At 34.1% G+C, this 23,618-nt stretch overlaps 1 long non-coding RNA gene across 1 annotated transcript; it reads right to left on the bottom strand.

Annotated features, from left to right (window-relative positions):
- Nucleotides 1-11,633: 11,633 nt before the first annotated feature.
- Nucleotides 11,634-18,994, bottom strand: LOC146768679 (uncharacterized). The gene is made up of 3 exons (XR_014954284.1): nucleotides 18,682-18,994; nucleotides 14,451-14,793; nucleotides 11,634-13,280 (listed from the first exon to the last, which is right to left on the bottom strand). It is a non-coding gene; the product is annotated as an uncharacterized LOC146768679 (long non-coding RNA).
- Between the last annotated feature and the right edge of the window lie 4,624 nt (nucleotides 18,995-23,618).

Here is a 23,618-nt window from a genome sequence, read left to right as displayed (position 1 = left end):
CACAATGTATTAACATTGTCACTCAATTACATCATCTCATTATCTGAGACTTGTGACTGAGACATCTATACTTACCAGTTGAACCTAGTGAACCATATATCACTTTATGCCTCATTCTAATGCAACATCCACATAAAACATAAGAATTCTCCGTGGGAGGGGAAGGTAATTTTGACACTGATGTATATATTTGTACTGATGGAAGAGAGGGGGAAGGAGTTTAGCGCTGTGAATGTGGCCCGGTTATTATTCTATACCGTGCACATCATCGCTGAGGGATGTGGTTCTGGGAGGAAAAGTTGGGTGCTCAAGCAGAGCTGCAGCGTTCTGCCTCCTTTCTCTGCAGCAGGAGGGGCTTGGCATCAGCCCCTGTGGATCTGTACCCAAACAGCACCTCCCCCCCTCTTCTCTGGAATGCAGCTACAGGACATAGTGCTGAAAGGACAGTGGCAAAAATGTGAATCTACAGTGGTGCTGAACTAAGAGCACCAGCATGGAGGCTGCTGTGGGGAAAGGACCAGCATGGGCCACCCCTAGCCCAGGTGAGGTGACAAGAGCCCAGGTGACAGTGAAGCTGAGCCTGGTACAGCCAAACCAAGCTGGAAGGATCACAGGGGAATGGCTGGAAAAGCGACAGTGACTTGTGGGACCTATCTCCAACACAAGAGGCAGTGGAAAAGGAAGCATAGGCAACTGCACAGAAATGAGCCCCAATCGACCAGCAGCACGACCCAACTCAGATGACCCAGCTTTCAGGGAGGTGCTTTGTCATTTTTTTGGGCTTGGGGTGGAGATCTGGGAATCATTAATTGAAGAGTTCCCCCACCATCTTGTTATGCTCCCAGTGGCTATTTGGTGTGGTGTGTGGGAACAGTTGCCACATTGCCTTTGCTAGGGAGAGTCACATGGACACAACCTATCGGGAGCATCTGCCATCTTCTTTTTCTTCTCCATTGGTGGCAAACACCTTTTTGTGAATGAAATACCCTCTTTTTGTTATTAGTATTGTTGTTATTGTGCCTATCTTATTCCATTGATTTGTGTTTTCAGAAAATTATTTTCTCAGCCCATACCCTCTGCTGCTGTCACTCCCTTACCAGAAAGGGTGGGAGGAAGGGGAGTAGAATATTTGGATTTAATCGGAGTTTAATTTCTGTCTGATGGGCAAACCAGCACAAACTTCCACTTGGAAGAAAAAATAAGAAAGAGCTGTTTCCTAATAAGCCAGGCTTTCAGATGGGGAAGCAGTAATGTGATGAAACAGACTAGTTTTCAGTTTCCTTACAATCTTTGATCTCCACATTTTATAAAGCATTTTAATAGCTAAAAAGAAATCCACCCCCTCACCAAGCCCAAAAGTTGATTAGGCAGAGCAAATCAAGCAATATTTGACCACAAAAAAAAATAAAGTTCAATACTTCCAGAATTAAACCCACAAATATTATTGAATTAACATAAACAAGTAGAGAAAGGAGGAAGGGGGCAAAAAAATAACTTCAACACTTCTTCCCCTGCTATAGCTTTTCAATAATCTAGTCTAGACTCTCAAGAAAGACCATGGTAAATGAACCTAAGCTGCAGGAACCATAAACCAAAGACATATCCCTCTTAAAAAACAGTGAAATCAAAACATCCACATTTGCACATGGAATATTATTCTTCACACTGTTCAGGCTTTGCAAGCATATTGTTACAAAACTGGGTCATTTTCCTCAAAAAGTATAAAAATATTACAAATAAGAAAAATGTCAAAAATTATATCTAGTAAGTACATCAGTTAAGATGAAAGACAATTATACTTATTGTATATTTCTGACTAAAATGCTTATAAACAGTACTAGACAGAAATTACTTATATAGCTGTCATGTGGCTCTTCAGGACTTATCTATATTTCAGACAGCTACAGAATTTTGACATTCAATGTGTCTGAAAATTAATACTTATTTATACAGAAAGCAAAATCCCCTTTATATCACAAAATATCCGTGCCCATTTTGGATATTGAAGTACTTCTTTTCTAATCTGCCAGAAATAATGCTGAAATATTTAATCTTCGGAAGAAATTATTGAGAAAATTTCCTATCAATATAATTTTGGTGGGACTTTTTTTGTTTTGTTTTTGTCTTTTTTTTTTTTGGGTTTGGTTTTTGGTTTCTAGTTTTTTTTGATGGCTGTCTTTTTGACCATCTTGGAGACTGTTCTTAAGAATGTAACTGTCTGGCAAATGATTCAGTTTCCAACACAGTCAGGTTCTAACAAAAATTGCTGTAACAAACATATGGCTCAGCTGCAGACTGGGTTATTTCACTTTCTGTCCTCTTTTTGCTCAACAGCTTAGATATAGCCTGAGCATCTTCTCTCAGTAATTATCTTGTCATTTTTGTTCTCAGAGGACTGGAACATATAAAAATCCAATCATTAAAAACAGAATGTTACCCAATAAAACCAGGGAATGAAAAGAAGACTGACAGGGATACCAAAAATGACACCAGAAATTCATTATTGTGATATAGGCTACACTAGAATAGTAGCAATACATAATGCTTTATTTTAGGAAAAAGGAAGGGCTTTTCCCAAAGTCAACAAATATAGAACTAATGCCTGAAAGCTTCTTTTAAATTTATAAATCAGCTACATTAACGCCTAGGTGTCTAGCTCTGTAGTGCTCTAGTTATGTAACTGAATTTTCATTTAACATGGTTATTTGCTAAGTCACTTCCTCTACTACCAGCTTAAATTGGTGTAGCTTCACTGCACACTTTCATTTATATTTTATAAACACAAAGCATAATTAAATAATCTGATCTGTGTTTTGTTGTCATATCTTTCCCTGTACTTACAGCTCCAGTGGTTTATGATAACAACTGAATATAAGCAGTCTTCACTTAAAATATAATAGAAGAGGCTTTTTGAAGAATATTGTATTTGAAAACCTTCTGGCCAATCCACAATCAAAAAAGTAAAAAAGCAAGCAAACATCTGCATCTGGATTTACCTGTAAAAGACCTTTAAACTGCAATTAAACTGTTTAAAGTTAGAATATTATTAGAAGCATGGTATTAGGAAATACTATGAAATTTTTTTAAGTGGTGATTCAATTCCAAAAACACAGCTCCTTTTGGAAAAGTACTAGCATTAATAAAAATAAGTGATACTTGTTTAGAGTAGATTATGATAGAAACATACACAAAAGTCCTAACTTCAGATACTGGAATGATGGGAGTAAATTAAGTACCGAGATAGATGCCTCTGCTAATATTATATTATTAAAGCATGATTTCATATTTGTCATATAGCCCTTTTTCAACATGTCATTTTTCTTTTACTAAATAAGATAGTGTTTTACACAGAGGGAATGAATACCACACCCCTGGGAAGAAAAAAATAAGTAGTCAAAATGCTAAATTTGTAATGATCTTCTAAAGGAAAGTTCAGGGAGGCTTAGAAGACAAGTATGTGGTAATTCTCTGTGACTTTAGGAAAAAAACTAAAGTACATCTGGTGTAACCTAGAAATTCCCCAATGTTTGCATATCTCCTCCATCCTCACCTGAATCTTGTATGCCTACTGCAATATGCAAAAGTCTTGCTTTGCTAGTGGAATTAAGGTCTGAGACGGCACATCATTATTTTTGGCATTATGCTTATAATGCAAAATTTTGCAAAAGTAAGAGATTAGCTACTTGTTTAAATTGTCTGGAAAGCCATCCAGCTCTGCTCAGTGTCTACTCACAGAATTTCTGATTGGCTGAATGTCAATTTTTTGAATAGTAGGTCATGTGTGAGGAGGTTTATTGACATTGATATAAAATATTAATGCATACTTATAAACTTACTACCACTTCTATGTTGGTAAAGTGAAATATTTTACAATAAGAATCCTAGTGCAATTATTATGTTTCCCACAAATATAAATCCTTTTACACAAATAGAATAAGTAAATGATAATTTATTTATATATCAATGATAATTGCAGATTTCTCCTTCCTTTACTGCATGGCTGACTAAAAACCTTCATGTATTTTTATTCACAGTAAATGAGATAATTGCTTGGTCATGAAATTTAGCTAAGGCCATCAAATGCAGACTAACTTCTTTTAAGAGAGAAAATATCTTGTTTCATTATCTTTTTCAATCAACATGTGAGCTTGGTATATGTGAAGCACTCAAGTTGCTGTAATAAACTCTACATTTCACACAGAAGTGTGAAAGGAAAGAAGTAGTAATTCTGTGGCATACAATTTCATCATTCAGACTAGAAAGTTTTTAGATAACTCAGAGAAGAATGAATGAAGTTGACTTCCATAATAACATAGGCAGTCCCACCTTTGTGAAAACAAATTTGGTAATATGCAAACAAACCTGGGTCCTGAAATTCTATTCTGAAATATTTATCCAAGCAATTGCTAAGCACAGAAGTCTATCCAAAGTCAGTGAAAAATTAAGGAAAACCAAAAGTCCCTGTACAATTTGTACATCAGTTGATTATATGTCGTGCATTTATGAGAAGTGCAGCTCATCCTGCTAAACTTCAGTGAACTAACATGTGTAATGTCTCAGATCTCTTTACAGGACTTTTCAGTAGATGAGTCATCATTAATATTCTCTAAGATAATATTCCTTTTGTCATGTTTACAACTAACAGTTTTTATAAAAAAAAAAATCTCTGAAGGAAGACGAAATAGGTTTTAATATATAACGTGAAAATAGGAAAGAAATATGAATGTTTCCTGTTTTATGCATTTATGTATCAGTATTTCAAATATTTATACATGTATATCTTACACACATATATCATGAAACAGGAGATTAGAAGTTGAAGATATGGGTTGAATCAAAGATCTGAAAAAAATGTGCTTTAGAACATATTGAACCAAAACCACTGCCTTCTTAGTGAGTAAATTAAAATGAACTCTTTAACCTACAATATCACTGTGACTTAGGAAAGTATCCTGATCAGGCAAAAGAATTTACATTATCTCAATTTGAAGACAACAAGATTTCCATAGCTCCTTATATTTAAATAGGTGACTATGTGTTTGGAGAGATCAGTCCAAAACCTTCCTCATCTTTATCTGATCTTTCATTTTGAGAGTAGAGATAAGGAAGTCCTGTTGGAAGTTGAAGTACAGAATTTGGAATATTTTAATTTTGTCAGATATTTTTATTTTTATAATTTACAAGGTGTATTCTTGTGCAAGTTTATCTATGCATTCATACCAAAACCTCAGATTATCATTTCTGTTGACAAATAAAAAAAAAATTAATAAATTTTATTCATATTGGATAGAGTGACAAAAACTCTGCTTGAAAATCACCACTCAATCATTGTGTTGGAAACTTGGAAGAATGAGGAATCAACTGATTCATTTAGTAGTTTAAGCACAAAATTATTATCAAAGTGCTGTTGTGGCTCTTTTTTTTTTTTCTTTTCGATAACAGAAAGATATTATTTATTAATTTTGAGTGATTTAGAGTATGATGGACTCTGGTGTCTGTAGGACTCATTTATAGTTCATTCCTGAAACCACTATTCACTTAAAGAAATCTTGATTTATGGGTGACTTTGGCTTTAATATGTATATTTTGAGCTGTTTTATGCTTGTAACAAGCATAACCTTAGACAGTTTCAAAAGACACTTTCTCTTGCATGAAAACTATCTTCTTGCCTCTGTACTTTGATTCTAAAATTACAGGGACTGTAAAGTGTTTGATTCCTTTTTTCTTTCTCCATGAATAGAAAATTAGTCTCACTGCATCTATTTTCCATTCCTTAATTATTTATGAAAAAATAAAAGCCAACAGCTGAAAATAAGCCTCTAAAATGGCAATAAACAGATTCTTTAAAATAGACATATAGTTAAATTCTGGTTTTCCAGATTCAAGAGCTCATAGACTTATCGTGGATATTAAACCAAGAGGCATCTATGAAATAACTTCTTCCTCAGATGCATGGAAATCAATTCTTGTCCTCTATTAGTCTGAGCTTTACAACATCGGAATTTAAATCACGGGTAGGTCTGTGGAGACATAAAGACAGGGACTCGGCACATTTCATGCATTTAGTCTAGAATTCATTTGTTTCATCTTTAAATATTTACAAAAGAGACATGTATATTTGTCTTCCTGGATTTTTGTATCGTGAAGAGAGAAAAATAGGCTCTTGCATGGAACAACTAATCTGAAAGTGTTAAGTGTCTGCTTTATGATGAAGTGAATCATTCCCCTAGATGAGCCTGTTTCTCCCCACTGATTATAAAAGTCTAAACATCTAGTTCAGATGGAGAGATCTGCACCACAGATGCCTGTGTTTGATCAGATGATCTCATTTTCCAGGTGCTGCTTTCACAAAGTCTGTTCTCTACAGTCCTGATAAATTGTTAACTCTCTGAATATTTCTGTCTTAGTTTGAATCTTGGCTAGCATTTCCTTAGTACAGGTGGCTTGTAAAGTAAAAGATCATTTCTAACAAGGAATTTAATATGGGGTACTAACATTTCCACAGAGTAAAAGAGTTTAACACAGTGCATGTGTGACAATCTGCACCGATGCCAGTGTCAGAGAGTAATTATGAGCATGTTTAACTTACAGGATGTAGTCCATGTGGTAGTGATTTCCACACTTGCTACAAACAACAATTCTGAATAAGTTATAGACACAGAAATAACATCTTACTTTCCATATTGATCTCAGTCTAAATATTTTCATTCCACATAGCCACAATCAGTGCTAACAGGCCTGATAATTTGGGACAAACATCCTGTGGTTGCCATTTAACAATGTAAAAATTGTGTTTCAGAGCTCCACTTAAATCTCTGTTTAGATCACTACCATTTGCATGCAGTAATGGTCATATAATGAAAAAGTATAAAATGCAGCAACAGTTTTCATTTGGTACCTCTTTCCTCTCTCCTTCTCTGGCCATTTTAATGATTACAGCATTCTCAAAGCTTTAATTCAAATCTCTTGCATACAAGGACAATTAGGAAGTTTCCACAACCCTGACTTTAATCCTTTACTTTGGGGATATTTTAGTGTTGATTTATAGATTTATTCTGCAAAAATCATGTAATTAGAGAATAATTTGGGTTGAAAGGTACCTTAAAGAGCATCTAGTTCCAGCTTCCCTGCCACGGGCAGGGACACCTGCCGCTACATCAGGCTGCAAAGTATCAACAGATCTTAGTTTTAACAGAAATACAGTTAAGTGTACTAACACTATTCATTGCTGATACAGGGAACAAGACAAATTATTCCAACAAAGCACACTTGAAAAACTGTGACTAGCAATGCTGGACACTGAAACAGCCTCCACGCTTTAAGGGATGAAAAATAATACTCATGACCCTTAAAAAAATGCAGGACACTGAAATATTACAGGATAAAGCATCTTCCCCATGACCCAGACTGCATGCAAGGCACTATTCTCTATTTATAGGTATCCTGAATTTCAATCATGTTATCTGCTACCTGCTGAGTCTGGCAACATATCTAATTTCATGTTGAGCCACCTGACTGCTTTTTCTCTAAAAAACATTTTCCAGTCTTACTTTCAGTGACCTAGCAAAGGTTAGCCATAAATCTTTTTCTCAGCAAGGGTGCTGATAGTTTAAGAGCTTCCCTAATAAGCAATGCAATATTTCTGGGTTTATAATCTGAACAGCATGAACTATCATGTCTTTCTTTATTTAGATAGGTCTGTGTAAATCCAACAGGTTAGTGAAAGAATTTGGAGGTTTTTCTGTGTATCTGTATCTGATAGACTATTTGTTTTATTTGTACTTATTCAGTCATGTTTTGCTGTTACTGATGAATAGTCATTCACACTACCTAGTCATACCACCTGCTTCACTGGCTCTTCTGTAAGTAAACTAGAACTGAATATTTCTTATATACAGGCTCCTCTTATTTAAAATAATGAAAATAAAACTTTTCAGTCATAAATGTGGTATGATTAATTTATTTAAGAATATGCAAGATATTATTTGGGATATAAAGAAATTTTAAATAAAAACCCCTACGGTTCATTTTCTTATACTTAGCTTAGCTTTCATCTGCTTCACCATGTCACTGTATTAGATATTAGGACAATGAATCCACTTTGTGCTTGCTAGGAATTGCTGCTTTTTTTAAATCCACCAAATTACTTACAGTCCAAGAGTGATTTTTTTTCCTGTCAGGAAACTACTCTTACTGTACTTAAAAGGTGATCTTGATGATAAAATAACAGTGAAATTTTGAACCATCAAAGAAAAGTCTGTTCTAATGTATTTCTTAAAATGCTGTGGGGTTTTGACCACTTCTAGACTCCTGTGGGAGAAAAAGGATTGGAAGTCCATTATATTTTGATCCATGTCCTTTAATGGGCATTAAATACCTCAGAATTTAGTTGAAAACAAGTGTCATTTATGGTCTCCCTTTTGCCAAAAGACAGATTAGAATCCCTCTAAGCTCATAATCAAAAGATAACAAACTTAACTATTAGTCTATAGCTTTTTCAGAGCATAACATGTTCACATAATATTTCAAAGACATGAGATAAAAATATGACATAAAAAAGAAAGAAATATGACAAAAAATATAGAAATCTATTGCTTTCAGCTACGTAAAAGTAAATTTGGAGTCCACTGAGCTTCCCATTTTTCTTATAAAAGATAGCCTGAAACTGATATAATTGTAAATAAGACAATGACCTGATCTTATTTTGATTTTATTTCTGTCACAAAGTTCAGAGTAATATATTAATTTAGAACATAAACCATTGTAAAGGCTGTTTTCAAAAGCACTGCTCCTGGAGAATGTTAAGTGCAAAGATACAAAACGTAACCCTACCAAGCCTGTTATGGATAAATTAAAACATATGATTTCAACATTCTATTGGCTAGAGTTCATTAAATTCACAACCAGGTATGTAGACTATGTTAAAATAATCAATATATTTTCTCATGAGGATATTAATGAATGCTAGATATTATGGTATGATGGGTAAAATCCATGTAGGTAAGGTCTACATACCACATTGCTCAAAAAGTGTAAGCAGAAAATGATAAGCAGACAGTATGAAAGAACATCTCTTCTTTTAGATGTAGATCTACTCCTGTAGTACAAAGATATAATTTCTACTTAGGACGGTTTCAGTAGTGTAACACACCACAAGAATGACCTTCTTGGCCATCAACTGTCATTTATTCACATTATCCTTTCAGAGAGAATGAACAAACTGTAATAATTATATGGATCTAAATAGTTTCCAATAAAAAAAAAGTGCAAGGACCAAATAATTAGTTTTTTTTCTATTATTATTTTTCCAATAATTTTTGAGAACAAATACATTTGAGTGCACTTTAGAAGGCAGATTCACATGCATTTAGTTTCTGTGCTAGTCACACACAGAATGCATCAAAAAGAGGAGACAGTGTTGCAGTAAATTCATGAATATTCAAAAAATCATCATATTTCCTCACTACAGAAACTGTGACATAGCACAAAATAGCAAGAGTTCTGAAACTTTAGGAAATTTTTGGATTTTATCTTTTAGAAAGCCTGTGGAGCCAAATCTTCCCCTATGAATTTGAATTACAAAATTTCTGAAGTTTGGCTGTCTTGCTGATTGTTACTAGTCATATTCCCATTTTCATGGAAACTGCTGTTCTACTGACTGAAAAATGGGATAAGGTGCTTTAACATAATTGCTGCTTTACACCACTGTGTTTTGCTTTTATGTTCAAAATGGAGATTATTTCAAAGTACCATTTTCCATATTCATCTTGCTGACAGGAGTTTCTATGGAAACAGGAAAAAAGTAATAGCTGAGTCCCAGGAACTCCTGTTCAACTTAGTAACTAAACCTAAAAGAATTCCATTCTGAGCAGAAACAGAAAACCAATTCAAATTCTATTCTATAGTGGCTAACAAGGTTTTGTTCATGAATTATTGGAAGAGAATGAGGAAATTTTTTTCACCATGATACTATGGAGAGTTAATTAACATTAATAAATATTTAGAAATACTTATTATGGAGTTATTAGTTTTCATTTAGTACTATATAAAATATATTAATCTGGGGCACATATCTGTTTAGAATTAAATTTTAAAAAGTACACCAAAAAACCCAAACCAAAAGGCATAGAAAGTGTCTACCCTGACCTAATAAAGAAACTTTGTATTTCTTTAGGAAAGCAACTAGTTGCACAAGACTTAGTGACTGAAATCTAGCATGGTGCACCAAAAATTAGGCAGCAACATTTTTTATTTCCAGTGTTCACTAGAGAAAATAAAAATATGGTTTCAATAAAATCTATAAGTATACATGTAAGAGAAATAGGCTAAATTTTGCTTTTCTGGTTAATAATAAAATTTGTTTGCAGAGCTTTTCAGTTTTGTAAATTTATTTCTAGTAAAACACATGGAATGAGTTAAAAATGCTTGAAACAAAACATGGCTGTAGTTTTGCCATACTGTAATATTACACTCAAGTGTTACTTCATTTCTGATCTCACCTTCACTGAAATGAGTTGGAAATTGCTCATGGATAAACTTTAGCAACTCACTCCAGTTCTGAACCAGAATGATCTACAAGGACTTTAGAAGTTGCACTGCTGTCCATTTTTAAGTATTATTTAATGCTATATCATGGATTTAAGGAGTAGTTTAGGTTAGAAGGCATGTTGAAGATCACAGAGTTCCAAGTCCCGTGCTATGGGCAGGGATGCTACCCATTGGATCAGGTTGATCAGAGCTGCATCCAACCTGCATTCCAGGGATGGGGCATCCACAACTTCCCTGGGCAACTTGTTCCAGTGCTTCACCACCCTCAAAGTAAAGCATTTTTCCTTAATACCTAGTCTAAATCTACTCTCTAACCGTTTAAAGTCATTTCCCTTTGTCCTATCATTACCTGCCCTTGGAAAATTTCCTTTATATCTTTCTTATAGTTTCAGTTGCTGGAAGGCCACAATTAGGTCACCCCAAAGCCTTCTCTTCTCCAGGCTCAAAAATTCTAATCCTTTTACCCTTTTCTGATAGGAGAGGTTGATCTCTCTGATCAACTTGGTGGGCCCTCCTCTTGACTTGCTCCAACAGGTTCAAGTCCTTCCTGAGCTGAACACTCCACAGGTGGATGCAGCACTGCTGGTGAGGTCTCACCAGAGCAGAGGGGCAGAATCCTTTCACTTGCCCTGCTGGCCATGCTGCTTTGGACATAGTCCAGGGTCCAATGGGCCATCTGGGCCACAAGTACACATCTTCATCCCATGTCGAGCCTCTTACCCACTGGAAATCTTCTCATCAAGATCAACATGTTCACTGTTTTTTTTTTTTTTTAAATAATGCATAAAGAGTGTCTTTGAAATGTACATCATTAAAATATTCAAAACCTTTTTTTTCCTATCGCATTGTCATTCAGTCTTAGGAAAACCTATAATTTTCAATCTTTGATTTTATACAGAAGTCTGCTCTATTTGTCAACTGCCTCTGTAGTGATATAGAGCAAACACAAATATATGTAATTATGTTATATATAAAGCTGTTCAAGGCATACTGATTTGCAGACAAAATTAAAAGTAGATATGTGTGACTGAGAGCCCATCTGTGTATCCCTATGAATGGATTAGACAAGGGTGCAATTTTTCTCCTTGTTTTTTTTTTTTTTTTTTGTAATTGGCTAACATTTTAACATCTTAAAGAATTAATATTTGTCTAAATTAAGTAAATTACATTTATAGCTGTCATTTGTTTAAATTGCCAGAAACACAGCAAAGGAAATATTACAAACAAAGGTATTAAGATAAATAAAAATTAGAGGTGAAGTTGTAGCTAATAATTTCACTGAAAGAACTTACCTTGGTTTCTCTAGGGATAGTATTTTACTCAAGGAATATAAAGAAATGTTCTTATTCCAGAAATGTCTGTTACTATTTATAACAAAACAGCAGCTCCAAACCTCTTTTCTAAGAAACTAGGCCTGCTCCACAGATTGGTGTTCTAGTATACATTATATAAATAAGATTAATGAATAATTCAAGAGAATTATTAATGCTTCCTGTGATATTATGTGCTTTAAAAGTGATTGTAAGTGTTTATTTTTCTGTCTAAGAGAGTAGATGTGCAAAATCTGCACCAGAAGCACAATGTTTACAAAAAAGGGAATAGTACCAAGTCATTTGAGCTAAGATTTTCCTTTTGGGATTAGTCTCACTGCAATGTCTGGAAGACATGCTGCCATAATGACATGCAAGTGAAAGGTAGCTGGCAGTCATCATCTCTCACAAGCATTCTTTAATTAGCTGATTTGTTGTTATATAACTGGTCCTATTACACCTATTATGAACAGAGACATAAATCAATGCTATGGGAAGCTAATATGACTGTGTAAAATTAAAAATATTCCCTTTCAAATATAAGTAAGTGAAGAAATAAATGAAGCCCAGAATACATTAAAACTGTTTGCTCTTGAGGCAGAAGTTTACTCTGTCACATTGTAAGGAAATACTGGCACTCTCAAGACAGCTGAAGAAATATTTCTTGCTGTCAGACCATACTAAGGCTTAAACAATGCATGGGCTTGGTTTCAATATCTTGGTAAGTCAATGACTTCCCTGATTGCAATTTACTTCCACATTTTCAATTTAGGGCTGAGATCCAGAAAGATCAAATAATTTTTTAAATGCATGTGACTACTTTTCCTATGGCCTTTCTGACCTACAAGAAGAAGAAATGGAGGTTTAAAAATTGCATTCACAAGTTTGAGGGCAGCATGTCATCTGAACATGCTAAATGGAGCAACAGAATATTGAAAATACAGTGAAGAATTCCATCTCAATTGCTACATTTATGTCCCCATACTTAAACTTTCATTTTTGCCAGGTCTTGGGACTGTCACATTCCAGTTTATTTATACTCTTGGGGCATATTGGGCATACTGATGTCTGCAGTCACAAAACAAGGTGACATTTTTTGATCCTTACACATGAATCATAACTGGAAACATTGTCTATCATTCTCCCAGGTGGAAGCAGGTAGAATTTATCTGACTTACAGATGTTTAGTGTATGCATCTATTTTTATGGACACTTATGTATACAATTAATTAGCATAGAAAGGGCTTATAATCAATGGGGAAAAAAAAAAACAAAACCTGTATGAGATTTAGTAGCATAGTCAGATTTAGTTAAAAAAAATGTGCAGGTAAGATTTGTCAGCTGACAGGGGTTGCTTCTTGCCTTAGTAAGGTGGGTTTTGTTCTTGGACACTAACCATTGTGTAAAAGAATCCAGAAAGGCCTAAAAGCAGAAAAAGAAAAGGTTAGATTCAATCAGAGTTGAATATGTCCATAAAATAGTTATATCCAAGATCAGACTTCTTGGAGGCACTCAGTTTTCTAATTGTTCTCTGAGCCTTCAAAGAAAGATGAGTTCAGTTTTAGAGATTTTTGATATTTCTTTTTCTTGAGAAGAGCAGCTTTGTTTTAGTAAATGTAAGCTCCTGCTTGTGAACTTTCCACAGCTGAACAAGGAACTCATTCCCATTTTGTGTTTTCTCTGCATCAAGTATAAAGATTAAATTTTACCAGTAAATGTCACCCTATGACTGAGTGCAAATTTAGAGACCGTGTGATTGATCAGTGACTTTGACCTTAAGAAAGGATTCACAAATAGGTTTAAAAGACAGAGTGGACATAACTTGCACTTCTGACCTTGCAGAAGTGAATTTTTTTAAAGTCGGTAGCACTCAGACAGTGCTAAATTCTGTCTCTATCATGCTGCTTCAGTGTCAGACTCTCCAATATTACTGTGTGGTTCTTACAAAGAAAATAGATTCTTGCTATGTGCAAATAAAAAAATGTTTCTGTTATATACAAGTTAGAAAGACTTCTGCTGCTATCAACTACTTCTCTAATGCAGAAAACACCAAGGTGTTTCTTTACCCTTTTCTGTCCCTGTATCAATAAAATCATTCAACTAAAATGAAAAGAATACCTATTTATCCCAGAAGTGATGTTCTAAAAGATATGCATGCTGTTCTGACTAACTGGATCAGATGGAGTACTTTTACTTTCTTTTGATTTTAAAACTTACAAAAATACCCCAAACCCTGTATTTCCCTTGAGAATAGCATTTATTCTGGTGTGATTGCAGTTTGTTTTGGGAACAACCTTTACTAAAAACTTACTATTATAGCTCACACCTTTATTTTAGTCCTACTTCTTAAAAAGAATGGCCAATATATAATAGCAATTTTAAAAATTATCTGTAGAATTAAAATTCCTAATACTTTTAGAAACTTAGAAAACTTAAGAGCATAAGCTGCTTTAGCCTTTAAAATCAGGAGGCTTAAACTCCAAATCAGTTTGAATTCAGAGCCAATCTTTGTCTGTTACAAAAAAAATGAACAGAGGCACAAACTAGATAACAGCCTTTTATGGGGTACAGAAATTAAAGTAACAGAATTACCTTTCAAAGAGATCTCCAGGGCTTTAATGTAAAAATAGCTATTATTTTATTAGACAAGGCTCTAATCCACAGTCTGTTCAGCAGTACTCCAGACTTCTATAAGATAATCAATGCCTTCACTGGAGAGTAGCATGATAAAAAAAAAATCTTTGGAGAAGCTGGGGAGCCATCTTGTGGTGATTTCATTTAACCCTCAAAAGAAAGGAGTCTAGTTTTCATGAAATTGTTTCATTCTCAGTTCAATTAAACGTTCTGATTGCAGATGCAGAATTTTTTGGCAGGAAATATATTTTTTTCTTTTTCTGTGCTTCTGCTCTGTTTAGACATCAACATCAAAGTATATCTAGGAAAATGGTGAAGAGAAAGAAAAAATAAAGCAAATTTGTTTTAAAAACTAATATAACCCATTGTGCTGCCTATAACAAAATTATTTTTACCAATTGCCTTTTCTTCAGAAATATAGTATCATTAAGTAATAAAATGTCATAAGAGAGAAAAATAGAACTTTTTTTGACAGAGAAATTTTCAGCTCATGTTTTTATATCACACACTTAGTGAATTTTTTGTAATTTTTTTTCTTGTCATGCAAACATAGTGATTTCCCTGCATGGGAAGACCACAAAAAAAAGTTGAATGTGTTTTATATATTTCTGATAAATTGCTGAAGACTACACAAAGACTTGGAGTTAGGAGACTTAGATTCTTCCATGGAATGGCCTTTGCAAGTATACAGAGAATCTTATTCAGAAATTCTTAAAGCAACTGAGTAAAGATGAAAAACAGACATAGCTATTGCATTTGAGGAATCAGCTCTGGCTCAGCTGAGATGAAATAATTCAATAGTAGTTCCTTCGAATATGTTTGGCTTGATCCCTGCTTGAGAAGACTAATTTTGTAGTCTCTAGATTTGCATTTACTAACCTAGATAAGCAGCAATTAACTTCATGAATCAACATGCACGTCAGCACTTTCAATGCAAGTATTGCACTGAGAATTTTTGTTATATTTGTAAGTTATAAAAGGCAAATAATACCTAGGAAAAGCTATTTCCTTGTATCATAAATCCAAGAAACAATATTACAGAATATCTTGAACAATATTACAGAAGAGATAAAGGCTGCTTTTTGGCAACTGAATTCCCATGAAACTATAAGCTCTTGCAGATATGGTGATCAAAATGTGCTTTGCATCCAACAATAGGCATAGTACTTGTTTGTGTTGGTTTTCTGCTCTACCCATGCCCTGTTTGTGCTTAGTGTTGTTCTTCCTTGTCCTTCCATTTCTTCTGCTTCTTACATTTACCTGTAGGCATCCCTAGAGGCAATATCATTGCCTGTGGTGAGGGGTCAAATCAGAGTGAAATGGTCTCAGAGTTTATCCAGGAACCACGATGATTAGTATTAGAATTTTTATTCCCTTCCATTTTCCCCCCTCACTGCATTTTGTAGCATTTCCTGATTTCACATATTCTCAACTTTTGTCCTAGTTAAAAGAGCCATTTCAAAATTTCTGTCTACATAGTGGAGCGGGCTTATTATTCAAATCTGCTAAGCCATTCCAGCATTTACACAAGTGTACATTCTGCTCACCTTTTCTGAGTGGATTTCATCCACATGGTTTAAATTTGAATCATTCTAAACCTCACCTCACAGTTATAATTGGTTTTGCATTAAGGCATCTACATAGATATTCTAGCTTTAATTCCTAAATACTAAGACAGTCTGAGATACTGTTTGTTTGCTTAATACATACTGTGATGCATAAAGTAAACTGCACATAAGGGCAAATTAATATTTCTTTCCCCGTTTCCCCAAATTTTCTTGCCTCATTTATTTATTTATTCCAAACCTCTTGCAGAGACTTATTCTACCTATTCTTTACAAATTACATGCCAGATATAGAGCATATTCAATTTTTCCAGTGCCCTGTCTCAATAACACGCATTGGAGGTGGTGAAAATGTAAAAGTTAGAATAAGTGAAGTACATATGATGGGAATCTGAAGTGATTTCCAATTTCTAGAGCCATACAGCCTTCCTCTCAGATGAGCTATGGTAACTGAGGATGCCTCAGACACCTAATTCAAGGGATCAGAACCTTCAGCTATGCTGTGGTGCACTTTGTGGAGGTGGTATACACACATTTTATCCTTTATAATCAGAAGACTCCAATGAAAGTCTGTGCAAGTATGTCTGCTTTGCTAATGATTAGTCATTAGCTGCATAGAAATTTTAATAAGCAATCCTCAGGTATAACTCAGCTATCAGATTTTATTTCATTATCACATTAATGTTCAAGTATCACTGCCCCAAATTATGAATTACTTAATAAGATTATAGCAGTTCATCCCCTTTCTCACCCATCAGATGAATAGTATTTACAGAAAGAATATTGCTTCCTGGCTTGATTAATTTGAAATAGATCAGAAAATATTTTAATAAATCTTATCTTTTTCTCCTTGAATATCAAAATATTTCTGTGTAGTTTACATGCATAAAAAATAAACAAGTGTGATCTAGAATGAAAAATACCATCACATTAGGAAGGCCTTTGTAGTAATAGCAATAAATAAGAGAAATTAAGAGGAAAAGGATAGATGTTGGAAAGAGATGATTAGAAGATGGCAGAAAAAAACAAACAATAAAATATCTGTATATGGGGAGAGAAAGACATGGACCAATGGCACATCAGGATTTATAGTGAAGAAATGTAAAGAGATTTAACTATGAGGATAAGAAACAAGCTTAAAGATATTGAAAGAAAAAAAGATAAAAGGAGCAAGCAAATTACACAAAAAAGATGGAGACAACCTCTATTAATGGATACCAGAAAACAGTTGGTGAAAAGTGTAAAAGCAAACACTACAGAAGAACATACAAACTCAGGCACAAAGGTGAACAGCTAAAGTACTGAGAATTATGCCTAAGCTTTTTATATATTTCTCATATATTTGTAGCTTTGCAGATTGATAATGCATGAACATAGCCCCAGTACTTTTCCTATCCCTTTTCCCCTAAATTTTAGAACAGTACACTGACCTTCTAAACACATTCCTGATATACTGTTTAGTCTTATTCCAAGTAGGGGACCTACAACAAAATATAAGAAATGGGGCAGAGAACCCCTCGAACCAACTCCACAGAGCTGACCCAGAGATGGGCTACAGGGGCAACTGAATGTTCTATTGGATATACCTATTATATATATCCTAATTAATGAAGTTCATGAAATTGTAGATATCTAGTGCTGGGTGTGTCCATGAGAACAACTGGAATCTTCCAATAAAGGTCTACTTTTTACTTTATTATTCTAACTCTGTTGCAAGGGGTTTGTCTCTTTCAATTATATATAATAAGAACATATAATTGATATAGCATTTGTAAGACAGCATTTGAAATAAACATTATGTAACATACCTAAACTTCTGATCTCTGCAGGTGTACTGAGATGAGAATATCAGGATTTAAAACAATTTATATTATTGAAGTGTTGATTTCTTACAGGCACCTGTTGAAATCTTAGCCTTTTTTTAAGCTTTAGTTTCTGATTAATTTGTCTTATTTCTACTTTACACTCATAATTATACATTCCCTTGGGGGAAAAAATGTCTATATGTATCAAAAACACAATCTGTCACAATTTGGCACAGTTGTCAATCTTTACTAAAGGGAAGGTTAGGAATGGAATTTCAGGGGGTCTGCAGGTCAAGCCAGAGATTAATTGACAGAGGACTGTGGGGGCATTTGCCCATTTTTTCTCACAGAATACCTAATTCTGACTAATACTAGTGTAGAGTATCATTTGAGGCTATGATCCTACAATTATTCATTTTATGAACATTGAACTTAGCCCAAATACAATTCAGAATTGACTTAACTAGTGAAGCTGCAAAGAGACTATTGCGTGTTTTGGCTCTAATCCTGACAGGGTAACTTCTCCCACAGGACCACACACCTTCAAATTAAAAGTATGCCACATAAAGGTTAGCTATATATAAAATTCCACAGATGCTGCTGGAGGTGATAAGCCAACCACTACTTATAAATACAATGTTGTTATATATAAATATCTTGCATAACCTCAGCACATATATTAATAGATCAAAACATGCTGAAGCCCTGCTTCCCAGGAAGAGAATGGACATTACTTAGAATTAGAAAGTAGAGAATTAAATCTTTGGCATCTTTCATTTTCACTCCCATGTGCGACCTTTCACTTGTCAGGATCCATACCTGTACAGGCCACCAATTGTTGGCATCAGTGCTTGGCACCAATCGATGGTGGATGGATACGGACTGTCATTGCCAGTTTGGTATCTTGCTGTATGACTTTCATACCTTCTCTCTGTGAGTTCTCGTGGGCAGCTCCTCACAGTATTGACTCTTTCTCTTCCTTCTTCATAGTTGACTGACTTCTTCCTGTCCCTATCACAAATACCTAACACCTGCTCCTCACAGCACCACACCCAACTGATTCCAACTCTTCCTCTCAACCAGCTACCCACTCTTTTATGACACCCATCCACCCATCCCTATTGTACCATCCTTATTGGACACAGCTGTGCCCTATTAAGGGCAGGGTTGTTTCTACTCTTTGGTAATTAACACAGCTGCAACTCCTCAGGGGTGAGATTGCCTTCAGCACTATCTCTATTCTCTCACAATCCATCCTCCCACATTCACTTTTGGTTATCTCAACCTATGTGTTACTTTTATTTCTTAGTTTGGTCAGCCATCTGCTTGAGAAGGGAGCGACAGAGTGGCTTGGTGGGCACCTGGCAACCAGATAAGGTCAACACACCACAAGTCTAGAGCACATGCCTTAGGAGGAGTGACTGAGGGTCTTTTCCAGCCTAAATGATTCAATTATTTATCCCAGAAAATCCAAATATTTATAACTATGCCATTCAAAATATAGAACTTAGCACTTATTTAATCACATAAGATCTTCCATTAATCCAGATAGAAACAAAAATGAGAGATATGATGATTTCGATACATTTTTTCCCTAAGAATATTATTAATTTTGAGTTAATTATTCACATTATTCATTTTTACTGAGGTTTTTTCCATTGGAAGTGTTTTCCATTGCTCTTATTTATGTCATATCTGATAAAACATTTCTAGTGACCTCTAGATGTGATTTAAAAATCAGAAATTTATCCCATGAATCATAATGAGAACTTTCAAAGTTAAGATATTTTGAGTATTCTGGCATTTGAAGAAACATGAAGACTACCAATATTTTTTTTTCAAAAATAAATGCTTACATTCACAGATTCAAAAATTATGAGCTTTCAGCAAAATCTATAAAAATTAATTTTTAAATTTTTGGTGAGCTACAATATTTTCTGTGACTTACTGAACTGTTGTTCAGCAACTGCCATGACAGCACTGCCATGATTTAAAACATGATGAGGCAAAGCAATCATGACATAGCACTAAACTGAATAATACAATTATGATCTTATTAGGAATATGCATATTTTGTTACTTTAGAAACACAAAATATCCAGCAGGGAAGTGATAGGAACTAAGTACATTTAAAAAGAAGTTGAAAATTTTCTATGCTTAACAGAAAAAGCAAAGAGGAAAAAACCCAACAAATATTTTGTTAGTATCAAACTTAAGGTTGCGATGAAATACATGGGACTGAGACAGGAACTTATGAAGACAGATTAGCATTAAATTTCATTGTTGTGATTTCTCCTGAGAAACAGGTATCATTTATATATATGAAAAGAGGATTTCTTTTTTGCTATTTAATATTACATTTTAGAAGGAGGTAGTTTCTGAACAACTATTGTGTACTTGCTTGTTACAACCATTCTGTATTTTGGAGTCAAAATTACTGTACCAAAACCAGAAGATAAGATTACTGTACCTAAAAGAGAAGATTAAAATTTATTAATGATGAGATGTGAGGTTCAAAATATAATTACTTTTTCTTTTTATTCATTTTCTGTATAATAAGGCAGATTTCAAAGAATTTCGGCAGGGATGAAACATAAAAGCTGTGATTCAGCTCTGAATTTAGGATGTCTCTCAATTCAGTTTATTTAGCCTGTCATTTTTCAAATACATCAGCTCCATTGGCACTGAGAATTAATGAATGCATTGTTTTATTTAAATTTAGTTCTGTGAGAATGTGAAATTATATAGAATAAAAATATATATTCATTTATTAATCATCAGTTTTAAAATTTAGTAGAAAAACTGAAGATGTGAATGAGAAGTTGAAAGATTTTTGCTTCATATTGGGGCCTGGAAGTGTTCCAAAAACATGGATATGGCATTTGAGGACATGGTTTAGTGATCAACATGGAGGTGATGCAATGTTGATGGTTGGATATGATAATCACCTATCTCTCCTTCACAAAAATCGATGTTAAAATTATTGGAAATTTTATTAACTTTCTTTGTAAGCATTCTGATGGTCTTTAAGTATGGAAACCACATCATTTTGTGAAATGCCATAGTGAAAGTTGCCATGGAAAGTAGTCAGTTTATCAAAACTGGTAGGTGCTTATCTATCAAAAAAAGATTGGAGTGAAGAAAATATGTTTCTTATTTTCATGCAGTGTCTGGGTTTTGTTTAACTGAATTTTGCAAAGAAAGCAGCTGCCTTTTTTCCTGCTAGGAAGGACAGTTTGCTGTTAGCCAACTGTTATGTGTTCTTTTCTTCTTGTAGGATGTAAAAAAGATAGACTGGAATACCAAAATTGTCTTCACTTAGCTATTTTGTGTACCTTGTTACAGCCTTTGTTATTCATCTGTCCTTTAAAATACTTTAAATATCAGCCTTTTTGGTTTTTCTTATCACAAATAAAATTTTGTCTTTCCAATTGCTTTTCTTCATCCACCTTGAAACTTGTGTTGTCCCACATCTTTCTGAAATATGCTAAGCAGCAGTTAATGCACTAGTCCTTGTGAGTGCATAAAATTGTGTTTTTTAATCCTTAGTTTTATTTTCTACTTTTTTTATTTTTCATCTATCAGCTTTTTGATAACCAGTACATGTTAGGCAAATGCTTATTTTGGGGGTGCACAAGAAGTTTTTAAAATATTATGGTTGTATATATCTTATTTAGACCTGGAATAAGAAAGAAGGAGTTTGCTTGTTTGTTATTATATGTATAACTTATGTATGATTTCTACAATTTTTTTCATTCTAAGCCATACTCTCTAGATTTTGGAATCCTTACAGATGTCAATAAGCACAAGGGGGTGGAACAGTTATCAAATATTCATATATCTATATTGATCAACATCTGAGCTTGACTGTAATATTATCAATAGAGAGCTCATGTCATCACAAAACAGACGTGTAAAAATATACTGTGAATCATTTTGTATAAAGGAAAATTGCCCTCTCTATTTGTACAAACAACACCACCAAAGCTACCGAAAAATGCTCAAGCTACTGAACAAGGCTCTGAACAGTCACTGATTCCTTCTGAGTTATCTTTTATTGCCTTGATTAAACTACAGACGTGGTGATCTGAAGAAGAAACAGGCTCAGAAACATTTCCTTACACATACAGACCCATTGACACCTTTACTTTTTAACTTTAGCCATAGCTTAAAGAATTCCCTTAAATTGGGTCCTCATCATGGAATTAACAACATGTGAACACAGAAGACTATTTCACACAGCAACAGTACTTCTGTTCTAATGGTTGTGAAAAGATTATGTTCTCTCTTTAAAATTCTTGCTATGCAGGTTTTCTACCAGGGCTTGTTTGTTCATGTAATAGATTAGTAAGATATGTTCTGTTTGGAAGCACAATTGATTACTAATGACTCTTGTTTTCTGCTCTGTGTTCTACATACCTGTAAATTTTTTATTTTTTTTTTTAACTAATGAGCAACCTTCTAAAATCTACAGTATTAATGAATATAATTTATTTCTCAGTGTAAATAATGAAGATTCAGACTCTAAGAGATTCATATCACATCAAGCCTTCACCTCCATCTGATCTAGACAATTATTGTATTCTGACCAAAATATAGAATAAAACAACAATGACCAGAGGTACATAATCATACATAAGGCATAGTTTATTTTTGTGTTTTAGTCACTCAAGGATGGATCCCTCAAGTATTCCTTCATTGAATGCACAATATATTGTGGGGTTTGGGTTTTGGGTAATTGCTTACTTGTTTTAAAATTCTTTTTCTTGCTTACCATTTAAAAAAAAATCTATCAGGAGAATACAGGTGGTAATCAAGCTGGTGTGAAATTGTTTTCATGCAATGATTTCAATGGATGTTATATAATAATTGCCACTCTAATACTAGAATTAATATCAAGGATAATTGACAGAAATCAGTCACCCTACTCCAAGATGACCCTTTTTCCTAACTGAATTAGCAGAATAGTAGTCCTTTTTTTTCCCTCCCTCAACATTAATGTACATTTGTAGCAGTAAGCACTGAGAAAAAAAAAGTAACCCTGTTTTTAAGATCAAGTCAGAACAAGTGTGAATGGTTTCAAGCGGTAACTTTCTCCTTATAGAAAAGCAATTTTAGCAGAACATTATTTCCTAAGTTTCATGCAGTAGTTTATCCACCTTTGGAGGGACAAATTAACACATTTTAATTAAAATATTTTTCTGGACCTAGGCCTATATCTCAGAAAAGAAAGAAAATATAAGACATCTTTGCATTACCCTAGTCCTGATGCAGGGCTAACACTGATCTTCTTTGCACATAGTATTTTTTTTTTTTTTTTTGCAATCTTCAGTGACTTTTCTGGTGTACATCAACTGTGAGCTGCAAACATGCAAGTTAATTTCCTTTCCCTGGTCACATACCTAACTTTTATAAGGGGATTGCTATAGAAAATATTTAGATATTTAGAGCACTAAGCAGCCATGATATTTTACCTTGTTTGTCAGGTTTCAACATATAAGAAATTTTATAAAGCATAAGGAAATATTTATATAGGTAGGATTTTATGTAAGTTCTTTAAAATCAAGGACTACTTATATAAAGGTTTGTGATGATACCTGAGAAGCACAGAAGATGTGCATAAGATAGTTATGCTTTTTTGAATTAAGATGAATTAGAAGAAAACTTGTATTTGGTAAAGACAAGAAACTTGATATTTTATCAGTTTTTTTGAAAACCCATTCTTCTATTGAAGAATGCATTTTTAATCACTTTCA

Source organism: Lonchura striata, chromosome 1 (genome assembly GCF_050655825.1).
Source record: "Lonchura striata isolate lonStrDom1 chromosome 1, ASM5065582v1, whole genome shotgun sequence".
In the NCBI taxonomy this organism is placed as follows: domain Eukaryota; kingdom Metazoa; phylum Chordata; class Aves; order Passeriformes; family Estrildidae; genus Lonchura; species Lonchura striata.
Note: the sequence above shows the minus strand (reverse complement) of the source record. Positions and strands in the feature narration are given on the sequence as shown.